This window comes from Gavia stellata, chromosome 1 (assembly GCF_030936135.1).
Source record: "Gavia stellata isolate bGavSte3 chromosome 1, bGavSte3.hap2, whole genome shotgun sequence".
NCBI classification, from domain to species: domain Eukaryota; kingdom Metazoa; phylum Chordata; class Aves; order Gaviiformes; family Gaviidae; genus Gavia; species Gavia stellata.
This window is the reverse complement of record NC_082594.1, coordinates 102,357,694-102,382,521: the sequence shown is the minus strand read 5'-3', so window position 1 is coordinate 102,382,521 and position 24,828 is coordinate 102,357,694. Positions and strand designations below refer to the sequence as shown.

The 24,828-nt window shown below is 39.1% G+C and overlaps 1 protein-coding gene across 4 annotated transcripts in view; it reads left to right on the top strand.

Moving 5' to 3' along the window:
• The first annotated feature begins 265 nt into the window (after positions 1 to 265).
• Positions 266 to 24,828, top strand: part of ITSN1 (intersectin 1) — a 137,338-nt gene continuing 112,775 nt past the window's right edge. For all 4 annotated transcript variants that reach the window (XM_059820594.1, XM_059820581.1, XM_059820588.1 and 1 more), the window contains exon 1: positions 266 to 301. The gene's annotated coding sequence lies outside the window, so the exon portion shown is untranslated. The remainder of the gene's footprint in view (positions 302 to 24,828) is intronic.

Below are 24,828 nucleotides of genomic sequence, written 5' to 3'. Positions count from 1 at the left end.
GCGCGGAGTCGCCGGAGGAGGCCGGGTCCCTGAGGCGCTCCCGGCCTCTGATTGGCGCCACTAGCCTGCCCGTCGCGCGGGGGGCGGGAGGGAGGCCGCGGCCGCGCGTCAGTACGGCGGCTGTGAGGGCGAGCGCGAGCCAGGGCTCCTCCCCCCGCCGCCCGCCAGACGGTGGCTGAGGAGGCAGCGGGAGGGGATGGTGCGTCTGGCGGAGGCGGTGGCGGACGCCGCTCCGGCTCCTCCATCCCCCCCGCCGTCGCCATGGGTGTGAGTAGGGCCCCCCGGCCCGCGCAGATATGAGGTACTGCCCAGTGACGGCGGGAGGGGATGGGAAGGAGGGGGGACCCTCACTGGGAGGGGCGACGGTTCACCCCAGGCCAACGGCGTCCGGCGCGCACCCGCGAAGGCGGGGGGGGGGGGTGGGGGGGGGGCAGCGGCGCCTCTGCCCCGCGCTGCCTCTGCCCCGCGCTGCCTCTGCCGCCCCCCCGCCCTCGCACGGTACCGGCGGCCGGGCGTGTCCCGGTGCCCGGGCCCGCTGACAGGCGCCGGGCGCCCGGCGCGGAGCGAGGCGCCCCGCTCCTCCTCATCTCTCTCAGTGCCGTGGTCGTCGCCGGTGTGGGCGGCCGGGGGGGGCGCGGAGCCGTGAGGTGGGCGCCTGCGGGATGCGCTCCCCGTGTGGGTCCGGCGCCGGCTGCTGCGCGCTAGGGCGGGCGCTGCTGCTTGTCTTCCTTGTGCTGGCCTTTTTCTACTATTATTATTTTAATTTTTATTGATACCTCACCGGCGTCGGTTTCGCGGGTGCCGTTTTCGCAGCTACGATTTTGTGGGTAGAGGACAGCGGGGCGATGCGGCGGGGCGAGCGCCCCGGTTCGTGTGCGCTGGCTCGGTGCTAGCACAGCCCTCGCCGTCACAAGACAGCCATCGGTCCCGGAGGGAGCCGTGTCCCGGACACCCGTGTCCTCCGGGGGATCTCGGACGTGGAATGCAAGGGGTGGGTTGTGCGGCTGCGGGTAGCGGGTTTCCCTTTACTGTGTTGAATAACGATTATTCCTGCTGCCTCCGTCCTCTTTGCTGCCTGCCCCTTCGACGCATACGGTCCGCCCTGGTGCGAAGGGAAGGAGGAATGGCATCCCTTACGGCTTGAAAAGGGCACACGACCAATTGAACGAGGGAATGTTGTCAGGGCGTCAGGAAAAGGAAACCGGTACATGGTCGGTTTTTTGTCCCTTCATTTCTGTTTGCCTCGGATTAGCAGACAACTTTGTGGATAATATTTCCTGTGGACATCTTTTGTTCTGATTCAGCTGCTTCTTTATTTTGAAAGAAATGTGTTTTTTGCTTTTAGAAAACAATATTTTCTGTGAACTCTACCTTTCTGTGGGGCGTGGATGTCATGATAGGGAAAACATTTCCATAGATCATTAAAGTAAGAGAGTATTGTTTAGTAAATAATTCTTGTTAGCAAAATAACTAGCATTCCAGATGTGATAGTGTGGTACTCATTAAAGCAAGAAACACTCTGTTTTCCTCTACCTCTTCTTATGCCCCAGTTCTAAGGTATGCTTTTTGTTTAGAGCTTGTATGGCGATGTATATTTAAGGGAATAGCTATGAATTTTAACAAAATATTTGAAGTCAACCTCCAAATGTGTGCATTTTTTCCTAAATCAAAAAGCCAAACTGTGTATTTAGGTACTGATGACTCTGGAGAGCGTTAGACTGTGCAGAGTTATCCACACTGTGTTAGGCAATCTTTCTTTCTTTCTTTTGCCTTTTTGTTCTAGTAATCAGTAACTTCCCTCCGTGAGTATGACCAGGTGATGTTTTTATACAGTATACATTTTAACATACCCGTGAATTGATTAGTGAATTCTTCCTTCTGTTTTAAAATGCTCGCACTGCATCTCCGAAGCCCTGCTTGAGGGGGTGAGGTATGGAAGGAGTCTTGCATGTCAGCTGTATTCAGATTTCCGAGTACAGGAGTGAGGGGGTGTACTTGCCTGTGGATGATGAGGTGGTGTACTGATTGCACATAGAAGTACAGGTAAAGAAAACAGCTGCATTCTTTTTGTTAACTTATAATTTAGGATATGCAGCCATCTATGTTGCGGCGTGCATGTAAGTCAAAGCAGCTTGAGCCATTTTAGCTTGCGTGCTTAGCACTTGTATGCTCTCACTGATTTTGGCAGCTTTACAGGGGTCATGTTTCGTACAGATGAACTGTTTCTGAACAGTTTCTCCAGTGTATTAGGCTCAAACTTCATTTGAGCTGAGCAGGCTGCTCTTTGCACTTGCTGTTTCACAAACCACACTTAATTCTTTCAGTTCTAGTGTTCCTTCTATAATGTCCCACTGTCTTTCTTTCAAGATAAGATCCTTTTCAGAGTAGCTGTGTTTTCTTGATAATTTTCCTTTATATCCTGGTTCAGTGGAATAACTACTTAGATAAAGTAAAATAAGAATTGGTATCTCAAAATAAACCAGTGACCTGCAGTGCCGGTTCTGTCTCTTGCTGCTGTTAGCTGTTTGGTGGAAAGTCTGCATGCTCTTTCCTTAATACGTCTAATCATGCAATTAGGATAGATTTGGATTCAGGAAAGAATGTGAATCTAGCAATTAAATCATTCTAAATGATGATGTTGAATAGCCTTTTCTGGTCTGTCTTTGTACTGTAATCATAGGTTGTAATTTTAGTTTTTAGTAGGATAACACCAGGGAGAATAGGAATATAAGAATTCCATTTGTAGAATAAAAAGAAAAATAAAAAAGTTAAGGAAAATGTCAGCAATGGCTTGAGGAATGGGGAGAAGATCATCATGTAGAGTTATCGACTATGAATGTTTGTTTATGCTGTCTTTAGTAATAGAGTAAAATAAATCATAAGCAGGAAGATTTGTTTGTAGTACACATTTCAGGTGGGGGTGGTTCAGTAGTTAACCTGCATGGAACCGAAGAGATCAGGTTTCTTTTTTTTTTTTTTTTTTACTATAAAAATAAACCAAAGATTGCTTCTGCTCCTGTTGTCTGCTAGAAACTTTGAATGCTTGTTGCTGTTGTATTTAATACAGCTGCTGAACTTGAAATGCCCCCTATGCAGTAAGTTGGTTTAGTTTTTCCTTGCATAGCATGAAATTGGGTGGTGTGGTAGCCAATTAGAAATTTGGTCCAGTCTAAGATCTACTGATAAATTACTTGTGCACATAAAACATTACTGTGAGGTGCTAAAATTTCTATATGGTATGTGGCAAAAGTACTTACCCTCTTTTTAAGAGTACACTTTCTAAAATTAAAAAAGAATATAACAGATTCCACTGATTATTTTTGTGTGACGTTATTGTAGGTATGTCTTGATACTTCAGTTGCAGATTGCAGTATTCATAACTGTATTTGCCAGTCCTTCATACAACAAACCAAAAATTTTATAGTTTTGGAATGTGCATGTAGATGTCTAGTTAATCCACCTGTCTAGACCGAATCTTTCTAGATAGCTCTGTGTGTGTGTGTGTGTGTGTAAAGGGTAGAGGTGGTCAAGTTCTTGATAGACCATGCACCATTTGTATAGGAGAAGTTAGTTTCTAATTACTGATCTTAAATGCTTTTCCACAGTTGAAACTGGAATTTGCCTACCTACTTCAGAGTGTCAGAAGATTAACTTCTTGGCCAGAATAGAAAATGAATGGACATTAAATAATTTTCTGTAGGGAGGGGTGAAGGGAGGTATCCTCTGTCTTCCCCAAAAAGAAAGGTGTTTTTTTTTTTCTTTTATTTCTCACGCAAAAGGTGCATTTTTACAACATTCTTTTCATTGCAATCAGTCAAAATGTAGAAAAATTACGTGACATAGTACATACTTGATTTGGCTTTCTCCTATGAAGTGCATTAAATTTACGTATGTTGGATATTACATTTTCCTTTTTCATGTGTTGTTTCTAAGGTAATTGAATGCTTTAGTGCTAGTGTAATTTCAGTGGTCATCTTTCCTTTTCGCTGTAAAGTCAACTTTTCATAAGTGTTGTGTGTGTAAAATGTATGTCTGCAATTTTGAAATAATCATATTATTAATTGCCGGAAACCTAAATCTCTGCTGTATATTCCTCTTTCACAATAGTTCTCAATCTCCCTTCCCCCGCTTTGTCTCTCGTGGTTGTGTGTGCCCACAGGATATTTGTGGCGACCATGGTTTTGACAGTTGAAGTCTAAATATTATGGATTTATAAGAGTAAGTTTTTGTGTGATGGCAATCCTTAAAAATCATGGGTTTGATGGTATGTTTTAGTATTATAGATAAATAAAGTAGTACTAATATTATAGAACAGCAAGCCCTAGTAACACTATTAAAATAATTTCACTGAAGACCTGTTGTCTCAAGAGTTCAGTTTTTCCTTTTTATTTTGATGGGTAGCTCCTTCTGATTTCCATGGGGATTCTCTACCTAAATATCTTTTAAGGGTCTAGACCTGAGGATGACTAATCAGTAAATGACTGGACAGTGGTTCATCTTTGCATCATTTCAAGGTACGGTTTTACTTGCTGTATGTAAATGCACAATTTGTAGATAATAGTTATTAATACACTTCAAAAATACAGAGAACACCTGGATTTAAATCTGTGGTTTCTGAAGGAGTGTTTATGGAGAGCCACCTGAAATGGGACTTCTCTATAGGACTCATAATGAAACTCCTTTGTAGTACATTGCTTTCTATACTTTCATATGTAATTGTAAATAATATTTACAACAATTAAATATAGCTATGAAATAATTCATGAGCCATATATGAAGACTTATTTTCATCATTTAGAAAATTTCGAACTCAAACCACACATAATAAATCTAAAGTAATATCTTCGCAGCAGTTTACTAGTTAGCTGCTCTACTTATCTTTTAGCCATACTTTCTAAAGACGTTTTCCAAAAGTAATTCCCAGATTTACAACTAAGAATAAAGCAATGGAAAGCGAAGTTTTTAATGGAATATGTACTTCATAGTAGAAACTTCTAGCTAGAATCACATGTGCTGTGAGCGTTTACCAACATCCTTGACAGTTAACTGCAGTTTTTATCTTGTTCTGGTCCCTCACTTTCTGAAGAAAGAAGCAGTCAATTTCTGTAACTGTTTAGTGTTATGTGTATGTTTTGTTAGTGTTATTTGTATGTTTTTTTACTGAACAGTGTGTTAGGCATAACTAAATCACCTTCATTGTATTAACTGCCCACAGACTTCTTCAACAGAATTTTTAAGACTTAAAAGACTGAAATGAACAATTCTGCATTAAAATTAAAGCTGTATGTTTGACTGCTTACTGAAGATACTGAGTGGCGAGTAATACAGAACACAGATTTCTAGTTTCTCAAATCGGACAGCCAGAGTTTCTGTACTGATAACTTTATTAGGGTTTGAAGACCACCACACCCCAACTTACCAGCAGGCAACTTTCCTCCGCTTTGTCCTTACTTTGGCATCGGAGACATTCGTAGAACTGTATTAAGATTTTGAGGTAAAGACTGTATGCTAACTCTTAAATGAGACAGTCATTGTTTAAGCAATCAATTACAGTTTTGCAACTTGTTACAAAGTAATTTGTCAATAAATGTAACAGATAGGCAAATCAAATTGTTGCATTCCTTCTGTGATTCTGAAGGCCTGCTAAGATGCAAAGGTACCTATGCCAGAGTTGCATTGGAGAAACAAGAAATTTTATTCATTTCTGATAGTACTTTTAAGTCTTTTGGTGTGAGTACCTAGAAACAGTATATGAGAAAAATATTAAAATTATGGCTATTTCTATGTTTAAGAAAGAGCAACCACCCATCTTGGGGAAGAAGAAAAAAGGTACCTGTTGTTTTCTAAGTAATGCTTATCCTGTGAAGTATAAATTAACTTTTTGTTAGTTGTCCTACCAGTTGAACTGTAAAGGCAAAATCCAGTGTTGACTACTAGGAAGGTAATTCAACTGTGTGTCCGTACAGAATAGAACAGTCTTTGGTGCCCATTTAGCTGAAAAAGCTGTGTAAAGTCAGCTGCATATCTAACTTTCAGAGGTCAAGGTAAGTTTATGCAGGGACACTCACATGCTTATCAATGGTGGCTATATTCATATTATGTTACAATTTAATACCTATAGTTGTGTTTTGGAAACTTAGTGCTTATATATTAAGTGTTCCTATGACTGATCTGAAAATTAAAGATACGATCGAGCTAATTTTGTGTTTTGAGGTCGCCACCTCTTTATTAAAAAAACCCTCTTATTAGTAACCGTAAAAACACATTTTTCATGTACTCTAGCTTTATATTACAATTTCAAATTAACAAGCACAAGAATGTGAACTGCCCTGTAAATTGTAAGGTGCAATATTTACCATTTTTTTAAAGTAAGTTTTTTAATAGTTCATGGCAGGATTGGTCAAAACTTCAGTGTTATCTTTTCTGCCAGTCTTGCAATGAGAGAAGATAAAGGCTGAACAGATCTATTCAATTGCCTAGTTCCAGTTATATTAAGCTATGTTTAGACATTAGCTTCACATTGTTAATCCCTCATCCTGCAAGCTGTTCTGTGTGAACATGTGCTTGTACCTATACAAAGCCGGCAGTTGAAGAGAATCTGTTGCAATATATAGATGCACCTGTGAAGAGTTCCCTGCATGTACGTGGCCTTCAGCTGTGTACAGATTCTGCTCAGATTCCTGTGTTTGTGGTGAAGAGGTTTAGGCAGTAGCTCAATTACCCAGTGTAAGGTTCCAATAACTTCCATAAATCTTCAGGGTATTTTGGGGAAGTAAGATTCATTCTTTCTTACAGAGAATCGTGAACTAAAGATGACAACTTCAGAGTTCTGTTTTGTAATAAAATGCCGGTAATCTGATCACGTACCAAAGGGGATAGTGTAATAGTTTAATTTCTTGCACAAAAATACTGATGTTTTTTCTTTGAATCATGTGTGAGTCCCAGTTGGATAAATGTGTTTCTCTGTTTTTCTCAGGCAGACAGATAGGCTCCTGTGATATTCAGGGATTTTTTTGTTTGTTTGTTTTTGCCTGGGCATCCAGTGTAATTGGCTTTTTTTTAGACAGCAGTTCTCTGATCCTTTAGTGCATCTGCTGCCTGTGCTACTGCAATGTTTGCTTTCCTAGCTCCTTGCCTTCACCAGTCAACATTCTTCTTATCTGTTCTTTTTTTCTGTTTTTCCTCTTGCTTCTGTATTTCTTCACTTTAATGACCCTATATATTTCAGCATTATCTGAAGGCTGGCAGGTGTTCTTTCCCACTTAAGCTGTGTATTTTGATGTTTGTTGATTTTGTTCTGTTGATGTTTGTAAGGGCCAATCCCAACAAGGAAAGATTATGTAAAGTAAGCTACTGGAAATAGTTTGTAGAGCTACCTGAAATACTTCTAAATTTTCTCAAAAAGAAGCGTTCCATTTTAATACCTCTGTTCTGCAGTATGTGCTCAAATTGCAAAACAGCATAATAAACAATAACGAGAAGAAGCAAGAATTTTTTGTTAGAATAAAGTAGTGTGGAATTAAGTTGCTGTAGGTATTAGGCAAGTACTAAACTTAAAAACTAGACATGCAACAAGGCTTTCCCCCATTCTTTTCCAACTATTCCTTATAGTTGTCTCTCTTTTAATTCCAGTTTGTAAAACTTAAATTCAGAGGAAAAGTTCAAAACATAAAAGTGTTAAAATATGTTTTCACATGGCAAGGTCATCTATACTTAAATTCATGGCTGGACATCATGGATTTTGGAGGTTTTTAATGACAAAGTTTTGAAAACACCCATTATCCAGCTTAGAAGTTTCTGCATGTTCTGCTGTTCTGTACTTACTCCACTTAAAACCATAGTAAGCGATATCATATGGTTATAGAAGAACAAATAGCAACCTACTATCAAACATAATATGCTAATTTTAAGAAATATGATAGAAATTGTTTGTCTTGTAGATAGTGTCTGCTGAAAAATGGTATTGCTTCAAGGAAATGTTGCCGAACTCTATGATGACATGGGCAGAGGAAGAAGACCAATGCATTTCATTTTTTGTGTGGTGTAGCACTTGACTATATGTAATGTTGGCATTACTGGTACGCTCTGACTGGCTGCGGTCATGAGTCAGTGGCTTACTGGGTATCAATAAGTCTGTCTTAGTGTTGAAAATTCCTGTTTGCCAAGAGCCCTTCAGATGGCATTAGTGGTGCAAAGAGGTTGATGTTGGACTTCTTCAGAAGAGGTCTTGTAGTCGACGTGGAACTAAAACAGTTGGATCCTCCCACTCTAATAGTGGGTTCCTCCCACTATTCTGCTTTTATGATCTCTGAACCAGGCTTGTTGATAGGAGGCTGGTAAGGGTGTTACCCATGCTCAGAATGTGCTTCATTACCACAGTTCCTATCAGAATAATCTGAATGGAGTTGAGGCTTGTGCGGCATTTTCACTTTAACAGTTTCATGCTTTTTTGATTAATCAGTCAACCTTTTTGCTCAATCAGAAGTTATGGATGAACCGTAAGCCACATAGCTCTGCACAATAACTGGAATCTGCTCTTATGAAACAGAAATATGAAATACTCCAGATGCAGTGCTGACTTTAACATATCAAATGCAGCAATGGATTGATTCCTTACATGTGTTGCAAACGTACATTTGGTGCTACTATTTAAACTCAACATCTAAATTCAAGAGGATTGCATAAAACTTGCACTGTCTGTAGATGATGCAAGTAAACCAATTTTGCTTTGTGGTTTTTTTTTTGGGGGGGAGGAAGAAAAAAGATGCATCCTTTTGAGTCAAGTACTCAACGTTATTCTGAACTGCTGACAAATGCTATTGTATGACTTTTAAAAAATTAGCTTATCTGTATTAAGTAGTTGGGTGAATTTAACCCAAAGAGTTTAATCTGCTATCATGTTAGAATTTACAAACAAAACCATGAGTACTTATGTAATAATCCAGAATTGTCCCTAAGTAAAGCTGTCTTCTAAATAAAAAAAGTCAAACACAACCAGCAAACCCTTCATGAACTTACATGATGTGTTCTATGAACTTGTATAAGACCTTGATACTTTGGTGCCCATTCCTATTCTTCCTCTATCTTAGGAAATCTGGCAAAGTTTTATTTTAATCTCTTTGTGTTATCTAAGACTTTTCAGGTGATGTTATGGGGAAGATCCTGGTGAAGACTGTGGACTAGTTAGTGATAGCATTTGTATGGTTGTGTTATCTGAGACTTTTTAGGTGATGTTATGGGGAAGATCCCGGTGAAGACTGTGGACTGGTTAGTGGTAGCATTTGTATGGGCGGTTAAATGGAATTTAAAGGCTAAATTTGCATTGGAAGTCTATTGTCCAGAACCAAGTGGTAGTGTTTGACATGCTGTGTGAATAACAAAGAAATAAAGGAATATTTGATTAACAAAAGCAGCACAGTATTTTTTTCTGCGTGTGTGTCTGAGACTAGCCATTTTAGCATCAGATCATCTTAATGCCCCCAGATTAGAGCTACTGGTGTTGTGGGAGAAAAATAGAGAAGTTTGAAAATATTTGATAAAACCTTTCTTTAGAAGAAACAAGACCAAAACAAACAAAAATGCTGAAGGCAAGCCTTTTCAGTGTGAACATAATCTGATCCTACAGAGTCTAACTCTTAATTTGAATACAGTCTTTGTACAGCAAAGACTAAATTTGATGTGATGTGGTATCTCTGAGTACTTAGGCACCACCGTTTGTTTACACTGTTGCTTGTTTCTTTGCGTAACTACAGCAAAAGACTTTAGGTTTCAGTATTAGAATTCAGAATTTCATAGGCAGGTGACAAACTGGTAGGATCTGAGCTAGTTTCACGCTGCTCCTGCTTGTGTCTTGATACAGGCTTCAGAGTCCTTACTGAGAAAGGAGGAGAACTGTAGGACTAAAAAGTAGGAATACGTAGAATTGTTTTTCTTTTTTTCTTCCTGGTCTCTCCATTTGCTTGGAGGCAGGGATAAGAGAAATGGAGCTTTGACCTTTTGGTGTTTTTGGCTCTTATTAGTTGCTGGCTTGAGGAATTGAATGTGTTCCAGGGATGACATGTTAGCTGAAATTTCAGCAGACTGAAAGACCGTAGTCTTTTCAGCTGGTAGTTGTTTCTGGGTACTTGGTAGGCTCCATTGATAGCTGAATAATAAACCTTCTGCCTATTGTGTGTTGTTTTTTTTTTTCATGGAGTTTTAAGGACTTTTGTATAAGTAAGAGGGAGGGTTCTTCCTTTGGTGGTTTTGAGAGATGATAAAGTTACTGTGATTGGAAATCGCACGAAGCTTCAGAAACAATTTTGCATTTTTTTTCCTGCTCTGCGTGCTTCAAGCAGGAAAATGTTATGCTGTAGCTCCAAGGAAAATGGGATTCCCTGCTGTAGTTCCTTAATTCCTAGAGTTTCTGGAATTTGTTATGGCAAAAATTTCCTGCTTTTCCTGGATTACTTTGATCCAATCGTGAATTAAACTACCTGGGGTTTGTTAGGAAAAGCAAGATACAGGCTGGTTGGGGCAGGGCAACAACTACATTAAAATAGCTTTCCTGCGTGTATGTAGGGAATATAATCATGCTGAATCTCTTAAACGGTTATCTTCAAAATCAAAATTAGGCATTCTGCTTGGGAAGTTAAAAACAGAGACCGAAATTTAGGCCTCTTATTTAAAATGAAACAAACCAACCTTCAAAAACCTGCAAGCGTTATGAATCGAGAATGCTGACTCAGGTAAACTTCGTGCATGGAAGTGAAACCTAGGAAGCCTGCATGTTGAAATTCTTGTGAAATTTCATTTCCTTTTGTGTGGAGGTTTATTGTGCTTTATTATCCTTTCCCAGCTTCAAAAAGGGAAAAAAAGGGGGAGGGGAGAAATAAATAAATTTAATAATAATAAAAAAAATTAATTGAATTTACTTTGTAGCTAGAGAGGTTTAAAAAGACAGTAAATATAAGAGGCAAGAAAAGGGCAGAAGGCTACAAATAGTGCAGATACACCAGTATGCAGGTTTCAAAACTTAGTTTGCTCTAATTTTTGTTTTTTAAGGTGGCAGCAGAAGTTTCTAGTTCTGTACTAGGCCACGTACAAGAGCCCTTGGATTTTCTGACATTCCTCAGGTACTCTTCTGGAGAAGCTTAGATACTTAACGATGAGCCACGCTCTACACCTGGGGAAAAGAGATGGGAAAAACACTAGGTTAACAACATCAGCCAAAGAGGAAAAATGGGAGCTTGTCTCGACTAAGGTATTTTAAACATCTGCCTGTTGAGTTCAGTTGTTATCCCTGTGCTATATTACGAAACTAGATTAATGTAGTCTACCAGTAACTCCATCTTGTATTAGCTTGGCTTTGTCTCTCATTAAAGATTAAAGACTTTATTCTGTGAAGATTTATATAGAAACACAGCCTTATTGCGATAAAAGGAAATGGACAGAGGTTACCTGGTTAGATGGCTTCTATCTTTCTTTTGATTTGTAGACTTCTAAAATATGTCTTCTGAGGATACACATGTGGGACAATGTATATAAACCTAATATTAGGCTTAACTTTTCTTGTTTTTTTTTTTTCCAATTACCTAGAGTCTTCCTTTGTCTTGTATATGAGCCAAGGGAAACTATGCTCTTGAATTCTTATGGTCTCTGATTCTCGTTTTGCTGAGAAAAATGCTTTAACTGATGTGCTTGTAGGCATATAGTAGGGAAGTTGAACCTTTTTATGGATGCGCACATCAGGAGACTTGTAGCAGGAGTGGTTGCATCTGAACACAGAAGACAACAAAATTGCTTCTTTCTTTTGAGAGCTTACAGAACCCAAATTACATACGTGTGCAGCTACTACTGTGGAGCTGACATGTTCATGTGGCTGTTTGTTTTAAATCTCCAGAATATTATCCAATAGACTCTTGCAGGGGACATGGAAGTATTAGTAAAGCTGGCCTGTTGCTGATGTGGTGATGGTAGTAACCAGTGTGCAAAAAAGTCTCACAGAAGTGCTATTCCGGAGGAGAGGCTTCTTGAGTGATGTGTCTGTCCTTGCAAATTAATAGCAACATGCATACCTACAATTTGTGTGTCTGTTTATTTACCTATTCCTGGTCATCTGATTTGTTTTAAATTGCCCTAGTTTTGTAATTACCTCAGATTTGCACTGTATCTTGAATCACAGCAGTGAACATACTTTTCTCCTCCCACTAGGAATAGGCTAAATTTGTTGGGAAAGTATTTGGCAGTTGTATTCAGTTCATTCTTGTTGAAAAATATCTCAGCAGCTGGTTGCTATAGAATCATTATATCTCTTCCAGATTTTAATGTTTAGTGGGTTGGATACAGTGGGGAGGTTATTGGCAAGGTAACTGAAAAAATGTATTAAGATCTTTCTCTCTTGGGGTGATGCTGGCTTAGTGCCTCTTTGTAGGACTTCTTTATTACTGTTTTTCAGTGGCTTGCATGAGCAGCACTGTTGGTGGATGCTGTGACCTCTGGCACTGAGTATCTGGTTACTCATATTTTTGGCCAGGCTGTAGCATTTTAATGCTATGGCTCATTTTTTTTCTTGCATCTTTGTGTATTGGTTCAGTTGGTATGCCAATCTAGAGATAAGCATTTAAAAAATGAGGTTGAACTGAGTTTCTATTGTAGGTCTGCAACACTTAACTTTGCACTAAAACCCATAACAAAATTAGTTCTCTCTTGCAACTGTTAGATACCACTTGGAACAACTATGATATTCTGCCTCCCCCTGCCTCAAGCTTTTTGGGTTTGGGTTGGGGTTTTTTGTGTTTTTTGTTTTGTTTTGTTTTTTTTTTTTTTCTCCTCATGGTGCTTAATTCACAAATGATTTAGGTATGTTGCTGGGGCTTGATACTCTGAAATTGCTGTTTTCCAAAGCAGACCGATTCTCCTGTCACAGAGAGCATCTTTTCCAGGGTTCACTTATATTGACATATGCAGTCCTTTAGAAGATCAAATCTTAAGGATTTGTCTATGTAATCAGAGCTTTTTTTATTATTCAAAAATAAATCAGCCTGAAACATAGGCTGCGGTCAAGATGGTTCATGCACTTCATCTTGTATCCCTTCAGAATTTTTTAGGAATGGCCTTCTCTCAAGGGTTGGCATAAGCTATATGTATTGTTCTAATGCCTGTATATTGTTTGCATGTTCAGGCAGGTATATGTTTAGTTCTGTCTTAATATTCTAAATGTTTTAGTTCAGAAGCAGTCTGATAGTTTTCTTAATTGTCAGTAATGAAATTAATTTTCCCAGAAAGACCCATGGAAGACTACCCAAATTTCAAAGTACATTAATAGAAGCGAACAGGTGAGTAAAACAGAAAACTTGCTATGTTTGTGTAGCCTGATGTTGGCCACCAGCTGTCATTTCTAGCTTTAGCTCTGACATACTAATCCCTTTTTCAAGAAAATTTGTCTCCCTCTTCCGTTGTTGTTGTTAGACAGTAGGTTTCTTCTTACTATTTCCCAACAAGTAAATAGTACACATTGTCCTGAGGTATTATGTTTTCTTGTTAGTCTTCAATGTTTGCAGTGTTACCCAGATTCTTTGTATCTATTTCAGCTTAATTCTTCCACTTGGTACCTTCACTTCTCTGAGGTTTTTAAACACTGCATGCTTTGACAATGTACTGGCTGCTGGCAATCAGATTTCTTGAGGCCTCCATTAAGACTTCATTTTTGGGCTGTTAAACCAACAGGAACTTTTGAAAAGGCTAAAGTAATGATTGCAGGGATGGAAGAAGTTGATTTTTCTGCTGGGCCTAATTAAAAATTCTTTCTCTTTTGTTAGTGTAGTGGTTTAACCCCAGCTGGCAACTAAGCACCGCACAGCCGCTTGCTCACTTCCCCCCCTCTGTGGGATGGGAGAAGAAATTGGAAGGGTAAAAGTCAGAAAACTCCTGAGCTGAGATAAGAACAGTTTCATAAATAAAATAATAATAGTAATAATAAATTGTAATGAAAAGGAAAATAACGAAGAGAAATAAAAACCAAGAAAGACAAGTGATGCAAATGAAAACAGTTGTTCACCATCAACCATCCGATGCCCAACCAGTCCCTGAGCAGCGGCCCCCTCGCCAACCTTCCCCCAGCTTTTATTGCTGAGCATGACATCATATGGTATGGAATATCCCTTTGGTCAGTTGGGGTCAGCTGTCCTGGCTGTGTCCCCTCCCAGCTTCTTGTGCACCCCCAGCCTACTTGCTGGTGGGGTAGTGTGAGAAGCAGAAAAGGCCTTGACTCTGCATATGCACTGCTCAGCAATAACTAAAACATCCCTGTGTTATCAACACTGTTTTCAGCACAAATCCAAAATGTAGTCCCATAGTAGCTACTATGAAGAAAATTAACTCTACCCCAGCACAGTTAGTATATCGAAGGAGTTGGAGGTGCTGGTTTTTTACTTTCTCCGCGCTCTTCAAGCATTTCTGTTCTCAGCTGTACAAGCAGTGATTAAATGAGCTACAGACAAATGTATGTCCGAGATACTTGTATTATTCTCTCAATTGTCATCATGTATTTAGCATTTAAGAACTGGTAGTCAAAATAATTAGTGAGATTTTTCAGCAGGTCTTAAAGTAAGAACATGAACTGTTGCCATATAGCAGAACTCCTGTAGCTCAAAACAGTTGTCATGGACTTTGTTTGTTGGAGAATAAAAAATAAAAAGGAAAAATAAAAGAAGTGTGTAAGTAAATAGCCTGTTCAGTCTAGAATGTCAGTGCATCTCTTGGCAGTGCTTGCTGGTGGGCCCTATCGAGGATTACTTGCTGCTGCCATGGCATTTTTTTACTGGATTTTTTGTCTTGCATAATTTGGGATTTCCTGCTTAAAAGTTGCACTAAAACAGCTGTACATGTGCAGGAGTACTTTGAGTACTTGGGTTCTGAAACTGTCAGCAGCAGTATTTAAGCAGATGAGAACTGAGGCATGTTCATGTAATTTTATCTCTATGGGTACTTTATTGCTCATTTATGTGAGAAGGTAAAGTTGATTTGACATATGTATGAGACTTACGCTAGTGCTGCTCTGGAAGCTTTAAAAATGATACAAAATAGTACTGTAGATTTAGGAAAATTAGTTATTGTCACTAGATTTTCAGAGGAAATTAATTTAACAATCTTACTCTTGCTGTGTCCCACGCTTACTATAATTTACTGTTTCATGGGACCTGTTGTGACTGTTCACAACTTTGGAACTGAACATATCTAATAGAAAATCCTGTATATCATATTCAGCATATTTAGTGCCTCCATTGGTTCTTGATTAGACATGTATTCATTGTTCTGATGCCAAATGGTGGTTGAGTATTACTACCTTTTTCTTTCCCCAAAGGGGGACAAGCTAATTTTGAGGCAAAAGTTCAGATTCTTTTCCAATAAGTTCATTCTTGTCTTTTGCCTTTCATTTCAAGCACCAGTAAATGCCATGTGTATTTTTCAGGAGAGTTTAAAACTAGACTGAGTTTTTGAGAAAGGCTTTTTTATCTGATGCAGGTTTGATTGTAAATGCTTCTGTATATGGAGTTTTTGAACAGCTGAAATGTTGACAACTTAGTTTTTAATGTAAAATATCTTTAGCCTACACTTCTACAGACAAGTGACTACAAGAAAATCTTGCTTGCCATTTTAGAAGGTAACTTACTAGCTGTAATGGCTGGTGAAGGAATGGAAGCTTCATTATAATGCCAGTTTTCATTTTCAGGTCTTAACTCAGAGGTAAATAATCAGAAATGTATTTTTAGAATCCAAAGTTTATTTTTAAAATCTTGTCATTTGCCAGCTCTTAAGAGTATGCTGTGCTGTACTGAAGCCAGCCAGTGTGAGTTGAAAAAATACTGCTGAATGTACTGCCAATTTTGCTAGCCTCTGATCTTTCAAGCTTCCTTCACAGCTGTCCCCAAGCCTCTTCTGATGATGTCTCTGCTGCAGAAAATGGCCCTCAAGCTATCTTCTGCTGGAGTCATAAGACTCAATTTTAAAGGTAAACTTGCCCCTATTTTTAACAAGCCAGATTGAGAAATAAAGTAATCCTGATCCTGATTCAAGAGTGAAAGCACCTTAAAAGTTGCAGTAGCTTCTGGAGTAGGTTGAATGAATGGGTACTGTAATAATTTTAGCTGTCAGGTTTTAATTCGCTACTGCAAGTGTGAGCTATAAATTGTGCAAACTTGTATTTCCCCTGTGCTATAAATTGTACAAACTTCTCATACCTATCATTCTTACATGAAGATATGTTAACATATTTGTAATGGAAAATAAATGTCATTTGTAATATTAAACTACAGATGTCTGCTATTTCTTCTCCATTTATAAATATATATATGTGTAAACCTGATTCATGACCTACAGATGTGATCCTGTTAGTGAAGTGAGGTGGGTTCCTATTCTTCCAATAAAAAGAGGTTTCCCTTTCTCCAAGCAATTTTGGTACCTAGCAATATTCTCCAAGCAATTTTGGTACTTAGCAATATTATTTTATTCCTATATTAATACTAAGTGCCTGTTTGAATGATCAAAAAGTGGAGAATCTTGAAAAACTAATGTTACTTACTTAATATGTTTCTTTAGAAGAAATCTTATTAGGGTACTGTTTTCAATTTGTGAGAAGTGATAACTGAATTAGGTATGACATGTGTCTGCCATTGGATAGTGTGCTCTCCGGGGTGGAAATCGAGTTACTTACGAGAACTACTTAGTCAAATGAGATTAGTAGATTACAGTCACCTAAACAGCTAGAAAAAGTGAGAATCTTATATGTAAAGTCCCATTTTAAGACGAGATCAAAACTGGTCAACTAGAGTGCAAAAAACTACCTTGCAAAAAGGCAGAAGAATTTCTTAAATTCACTTTTTTAAATTTGAGAAAGATTAAAACTGCTGCAAGTGAGAAACGTCCTTTGCGTCAGGAAAACTAAAGTCACTAAAATATCTCCATTATGGTAGCATACGTATAACATCCCTTTTGTTACATGTAGTCAAATGTTTATTCAATCTTACTACATATGTGTACACATATATTTTATGTGAGCTGTTTATTTCAGAATCTTTCTGAGCTTTGGCTGCATGCTTTATCCTGAACTTGAAATCAGCATAGGAAGGAAGGAGCTGTTTTGAGGTTAAGCTTAAGGACTAGACATATTTTCTTTCTGGTTTGGGAGGCTTATCAGTATATTGGTCGCTATCAGTGTATGTCTTTCATCCTATCAATCTTGAAACCATAAGAGAATAATATGCTGGAGATGCACAAGTTTAACCAGCTTTTCAGGAGCTTGAGCTGTAATTGTTAACAAAGCATGGGAAATAACATTCTGTAATTTCTCTTATGTTGTTGCTGATGGCAAGATTAAAAATGGAGAGAAGGTAGACAGCTTCACAGCCTTTGTAACGATGTAACTTAAACACTACAGATTCCTTTTTTTAGTGTGTTTATTTCCTCTTTTTATAGAATTAGATTTTTAGGCATGGGATTCTCATTTTAGTGAAGATGATGTAAATTTCTTGACTTGGTCCCAGGATTTCACTTGGTAACTGTTTAAATTGATGCTAGAGTTGGCATCTCCGTCTGATTCACTGCAAATCGTAACTTTGTCTTGACAGACACTAACTTGCAGTGAACCAAAGTAAGCTCATGGCAACAAACATACCAAGAGAAAACTGGGTGAGATGTAGCGCTGAAGACTTCTGTAGGAATTTAAAGTTCATGTATTTAACAAGATGACTGGAGTCTTTCACTTCTTCAACATCTGTGCCCTACAAGAACCTTGTTCAGGGCTTGTATTGTGAGGGAAGATGAAAAAGAAGGGGTCTTACAATCCTATTGTCTACTTTAAAAAGGAAATATACTAATCTCTAGGAAAGTCAGATCCTAAAACAAAGTTCTGTCTTCAGATCATCATTTTGTGTCATCACTGGGTGATGGGTGTAACATCTTCTGAGCGTATTTGATCTCTTCTCAGAAGTGTGAAACTTGGAAAGCTTAATCTTTGTGAGGTTTTTACATGAGTGCTGTAAGAGCTGTGGGAGTTTGATGGAGGAATGGGATGAGTTGTGTTTGAACTATGAAGTGGATAAACTGTGAAGTCTGCTGTCGTATCATGCCCATTCTGCACTTTTATCAGGTTTGTCTTCTTTCATTCTTTGGCCCTCCTCTCTGTGACCTTTCTTTACTACTCCTGATACAGACGTTTCATCTCTTCACTTTTTTTTTTTGGTTCCTGCCTTTGCTGAGGAAACAAGTCTCTTGAGGACGCAGAGTTCAGGGTGTCTTTTCATAGTAATCAACCTGCTGCCACCACACAACTTCAGTGAATAAGGATCATATTGCTACATACCAGCAGAACTGTATTTGCGCGTGTGGTTGGGCACCGATTAATAGTTAGCACGTTAAAAACTTGCAAATGTGAGGGTTTTTAAGGAGTTCAGTAGGCTTGTTTTCATAGCTGTCTTCACGTTCTGCTTGAACCAAACTTGAAAGGTTTTTTAGATCTATTATGTTGGAAAATCAGAGCATTGTATTACAATTTTACAATTTAATTTTTTCCTAGTCAAAGACAGCCCCACAACCATAATGTGACTTGTAACAAATTTTCCTGATTACTAGGTACTGAAAAACAGATTACTTTTGAAGTACCCACAGGCGAGAAATTTGTAAGCTACAGTAAATAAACCTCCCCACGCTGCAGATTTGTGACTTACAGTAAATAAACCATTAGCACTAACAATAACGTTAATGTTCTTATCCTCTTTAAGGAAAGGAATTTTTATCCTAGAAAGAGCTATTAAAGTATTTCAGTACAGGGAAATTACTCTTTTCAGTATTACTAACCATACAGACGACTTTGGTCATTTACAGAAGGACCATAATGAAGTAGCCTGCTTTCCAGATCAAGCATGAAAAATGTCTGTGCATATGGTACCCTCCCCCTGTAACCTGCGTTCTTCAGAGAAGCCATCTTATTAGCTATAAATATTTATATACTGAGAATGAGCACCTCTTTTCTAACTGCTTAATATATGTATCTTTTAAAATGTCCTGTCTTCTGTATCTAGTTTTTTTCTTGGAGCTGGTTTGTTTGTGTGCATGCCCTGGTTCTCTCTTGCATAGGCTTGAAATAATTCCCAACCCTTAGCAGAAATGCAGAGTGTTTGTAGCCTGGAACTTGGTGACACCATGTTTGAGTGATCCCGTTGCTCCCTCAACTGCACAGCAGTTAGAAAGCGCTGCTGTGGAATAGAGTTTGCAGCATCCAGCTTGTTATGACTAAAGCTGAAATCTGTCTGTTCTTCCAATAAACTCTTGCTTCTACCTATCTCTTTTTGTAGTGAGGAAAACCTTAACCTCACTGTATGTTTGCTTTGAAGGAGTCTGTGTTGCATAATTATTTGCACCTCAACTCTAGTGAAATATATGGAAAGCCTTCCTTCTTTTTTGTGTCTGTTTTTATCATTTCTTTGCTGCCTCTGAACTCATTATTACCACTGGTAGTATATTCAGCGGGATTACTCCTGCCCTTGTATCTTAACATTTGAAGAATCTTTTATCCCAGCCAAGGATTGAAACTTTTCCAACTGTTGTTGAGATGCAGGAGACTGATTTATGTCTTCTGGAAAGGAAACGTCACATGCCCTTACACAATTTTTTGTGCCATTCAACTGCACTTGCAGTCAATTGATAATTCTGTTGAATATAGAAATAGTATTTATAAGTTGGAATACGCCTTTTAAAATTTTTATATACGTGTCTACCATTTCATCTTGCAAAACATTTTTCTTTCCCTTATCCCATTGCACATATTAGTTGCCTAGCCTTGTGGACACACCTGAACTGGTTTTGCTCTTTTGTGAAAATTGCTTCTAGGCATTTTGGAGGGGAATCGGTATTGATGGAAAAAGGAAACAGAAAAACCTTACTTTGGCATATACCCTGCCTTATGCAGTTAAGCCCTTTTTACTTCAGTTCATTAGTGTGTTCTTAAGCATATTTTAAATAGGAGACATTACCTCTGACAATCGAGCTTTAGCATATTTCCTTGTTTAAGCTTTATGCAATGTTTGCATTTTTGACAATGTAGGAGAATCCTTTATCCTCCATATGTACTGTTGTCTGATAAGCAACCTTTCTAGTATAAGGAAATACCTTAATTTTACAAATGCCCAAGGGTCTCTCCTTAACACTATGTGAAAAATAGCACAGGAAATTTCAGTATCTGTTCATCCAACATTTGCATTTCTTCCCAATAAAGCTGCTATGTAAAGTGCTGTTTTGTCTTTTCATAGTTGTGTTAAATGGTATACTGCTATCTTGAGGTAACATCAGGTAGGTCTTTGGAATATTTTTTTTCCCAAAGGTGTCTTTTCCTTTATCAAACTACATACCATTGCTTTAATTGGGTTGGTTTTAAAATAAATATTTCATTTTCTGTAAAGCTGACAACCAATGATCCTACTCATGGGAAAGAGTTCCAGATCTTAGCACAAGTAGAGCTCTAACTAAATAAATTGGTCTGCTTCATAAAAGAAATTAAACTTCAGTAACTAACTCCTTGCAATATGTCAGCTGCTTTACATTCAAGTATGTTCTCTATATTCACCTGGGAACTATTATTTGTATTCTTTTATTACTAAAGTTCTCTAAATATTCTGCTAAAGGTGCCTGCCTTTAGGTGATCTTCAATTTTAGAGAGACTGAGGAAGATTATTGAATTGTATCCTGTATAGCAGGTACTGCTTATTCTATATGTTTCTTATTTGAAGTGGAAAAGAGACTGTGTCCTCTTCTTTAACCTCTTTTTCAACACAGTTTGTCACAATTTCCTTGACTAAAATGTAACACTGGTAATTTATTCACTATGTTACTGTTTTTAGAGAACTTTGGCCAAGTCCTCATAAAGCCTGTTGTGTGCCAAATGAGAAAAAGCCGAAATTTGGTAATTTTTGTATGAGTCAGTCCGTGCATACTTTCATTATTTTTATATATGTATATGATACAAAAATAATTTCATAAGTCAGAACAGTTTTGTCTGTTCATGCTTTTTCTAATTCTATGTCATTTTCTGTGTAGTCTCTAATATTTCCTAAAGGGTCAGGATCATCTACAGATGGAATACTGGTTTCTTCAAATAAGTTAGTACATTGTTATGGGTTGACCTTGGCTGGCTGCCAGATGCCCACCCAGCTGCTCACTCACTCCCCTACTCAACAGGATGAGGGAGAAGATGCGGTGAAAAAGCTCGTGGGTTGGGATAAAGACAGGGAGATTACATAACAATTGCTGTCATGGACAAAACAGACTTGACTTGGGGAAGATTAATTTAATTTATGACCAGTTAAAATGGGTTTGCATAGTGAGAAACAAAGACAAATTGAAACAACACCTTTCCCCCTCCTTTGTCCCAGGCTCAACTTCATTCCTTCATTCCCAAATCCTGTACCTCCCCCATGCCCCAAACAGCACAGAGCAGGGTGGGAAATGCGGGCTGGGTCTGTTCGTATCAGTTCCTCTCTGCCGCTTATTTCTCTGCATGCTTTTCCCCTGCTCCAGAGTGGGTTCTCTCCACAGGCTGCAGTCCTTCAGGATAAACCTACTCTAGCCTGGGGTCCTCCATGGGCTGCAGTGTGGATATCTGCTCCATTGTGGTCTCTCCATGAGCTGCAGGGCAATACCTGCTTCAACATGATCTCTCCATGGTCTGCAGGGGATCCCTGCTGGGGCGCCTGGAGCACCTCTTCCTCCTCCTCCTCTCACCTTGGTGCTTGCAGGGCTGTTTCTCACACTTTTCCCCTCACTGCCAGGCAGTGTTGTGCCCTTTCTTACACACGCTTTCCCTGAGGTGCCACCATCTTGGCTGAGGGGCTCAGGTGTGCCCTGTGGTGGGTCTGTCAGAGCCTCAGCGAGGGCACTTCTGCAGCCCCCTGCTGCCGGCACCTGGGTACCCACACTCCACGTAAGTGTTTAAACTCACCTTTGTAGCAAAAAGGATTTAACCTTGCTGTTTGATGCAAGTGACGTGGCACTCTGTGTAGATACCCACACATATGAAGCTTGTGCTACATATATATTATTTTTATATCTATATACTTTTTATTACCTGTAAATTATATGTGTTGCTTGTGATGGAATCAAAAGGGTCAGATAACTGGGGTGAATGCAGTACTTGGATCACGGCATTCTACACAAATATAGTCGATTGCCTTACAGCGCTGGAGTCAGGACTGTGTGTTAGTGCCACAGAGCAGAGAATTTCCTGGCGTGTGCTGCATTGGTAGCTTTATAGGTCAATAAGATTTTTTTAGCTGAATATGAGAGTCCTCATAATTAAATCTTGAGAATTTTAAGTGCTTGCTTAGTCAGTATAACCCCAGCAACTGGAACTATAACTTTTTGTGGAGTGTTAGTGTGACCCCTTTCTCTGGGAACTTCTGTTGTGGAAGAAAAAAGTAATTTTCAAAAAAGTTAGGAAAGCATCCTCATTTTCAGGATTTGTTTTAATGCCTGTTTTGTTCTTGCCCCAAGGAACAAGATTCTCTCACAACATGCTGCTTAGTGGTGCTGGGGCAATTCACTGATTAAGTGATTTCTTTTTGAAATTAATTCTTTTTTAAAAAAAACAAAAAACCCAAGAACAATGAGTGAGTCTTTGCCATTCACCTTCATTGCTTTGGCATCTTTCATTTTGGTAAAGTGCAGGAAGGTTAGCCGTCCCTTAGGGATGCTACTCATGTTCAGGGCAGGTTCAAGGAATGCTTATATATTTTCGAGGTCTCCTTCAGAGAGTTTTGCCCTGAGATCAAAGTTCTTGAATTGACATTCTCAAGGAAATCAATATGACTAATTAGAAGAAAAAAATAGAGGAGTAAGCCACAGAGAATAACTGTTATCAACCTGTGTCTGAACAACAGGGTTAAGTGTGACCAGAAGGAAAGCAAATAACAGGAATACTTGTCTAAATGACATAATGTATGTCTGTTCTTGGATCTCAAAGTGCTCTGAATGTCATGCAAAAAAGTTAGGAAGGCAGAGCAGAAGGCATATGGGTGGGAGATGGTGGCTACTTCAGTCAATAGTGATGTGGTCTGACACAACTACTGATAAGGCTTGGTGGACGCTGAGTAATTCGTCCTTTTAAAGCACTATTTTGAAAATCTGCTTGACAAATCTGCTATAGCAAAATGCTTTTGCCATACCACTGTATTATGTAACTGATGATCCCCTTTCCTCTAAGCGTTCAGAAGAGCAGATCCTTATGGAGGACAAACTGACCTACACTGGAGCAGTTCAAAGAGCAGAGCCATCTGCCCCTTCTCTTATATCACCAACTTTATCCTATCTCTGCCCTACTAGACCTTTTTATCTTAAGGTTTTGCCTAGGAGGAGGGGAAAGGGAGTGGACACACAGATGCTGAACTCTCTCAACTTACGCTTATGCTGACTCTGGGCTTTTTCTTCCTTCTTACCCTTCTTCCAGCATAACTGTTGCTTTGGGGCAGAGGTGGAGAATGTGGAGTGAGAGAACTCAGAACATCTGATATTTTTTTTCTTTTCCTTTTTTCATTGTCCCCATTTCAAATGATCAGCTATCAAGTTCAGACAAGAATGGGGATTTGCACAGCATAGCTACATGGGATTAGGTTAGGCCTACAAGTAATGAAATCTTGGGATAGAAGACCGCCACTGCTGTCCAAGAAAGACTTAATGGCTCCGACCTATTTCTTTCCTCCAAGAACATCAAGCTGGGTTATGAGTCCTTTGATTTCAATCTAATCTTAGAGACAGTTATGTTGGCCTACTCAGAAAGGAGGAGCACAGATCTAAACTGTGTCCATAATTCCTTTGCTTTTCAGACCTGTGACTGAAAACACAGCTCACAGGTCTGCCATCTCTACCCCCCTATCACTTCTGAGCTCATGCAGGGGTATGAAAAAGGAATCGTTGCGTTTAGGGTGGCTTTAGCTGCAGTGGAGGTAAGTAGCAATGATAGATTAAAATGTTGTATTGAGAAGGCAGGAACAATAGAGTAATGCTGGACTAATATGGTGAAACATGGGAGAGTTCATGCAGAGTTGTGTAGTAGGAATCTGTAGGAAAGTGAGGTAAGAAATTTATCAGCTACCTTCTGGTATTTTTACATGACCTTCTTGACTTGCAAGTAATATACCAGTGTCCACTTCACTATAGGAGGTGGCCCAAGGGGGAGTGGAAGCAATTGTGCTGTGATAGTTGATGTAGGAATAAGGAAAGAGTTAATCTGCAAAAAAAAGCGTAATCGTATTATTCTGTAGTTGGGCTATTTCTTGCTGAGGCAGCAAAGGAAGAAACAAGGTTACTTGTTATGTGGACTGGAGGGATTAGAAAACTGTTAAGGGAAAAATACCTAGTGAAATAGAAGTGATCCAGTGCTACATTGGGCTTTCAAAACAACGGTGCTCTACTCTCTGAAAAGCTAGAGTTAAAAAGTTAAGAGTGGCTAAGTTAAAGGTGTGACGTGACTATCAGGCTCTTCTTAGAATAATACGCTAATATACAAATAATATAAAACTAGCATTTAGGTATTACAGAGCACTCAGACTTTGCTTTCCTTTGACTAAGGCTGGACTCCAAGCTTTGGCCGCTTTTCTCTTTTGTTCTGAGTGTATCTTCTAAGTTCCATTGCTTAGTGATCCTTGAGCCATGGAGACAGACAGATTACCTGTTCTGAATTAAAGCATGACTGTCTTCATTTTACATAATGTAAAGAGCAGAACCAATCTGCTTTATCTGATTCTGTTAGCATTCAGTATATCTATAAACCATTACTTACTGGCAGTTGAGATCACTGCTCAC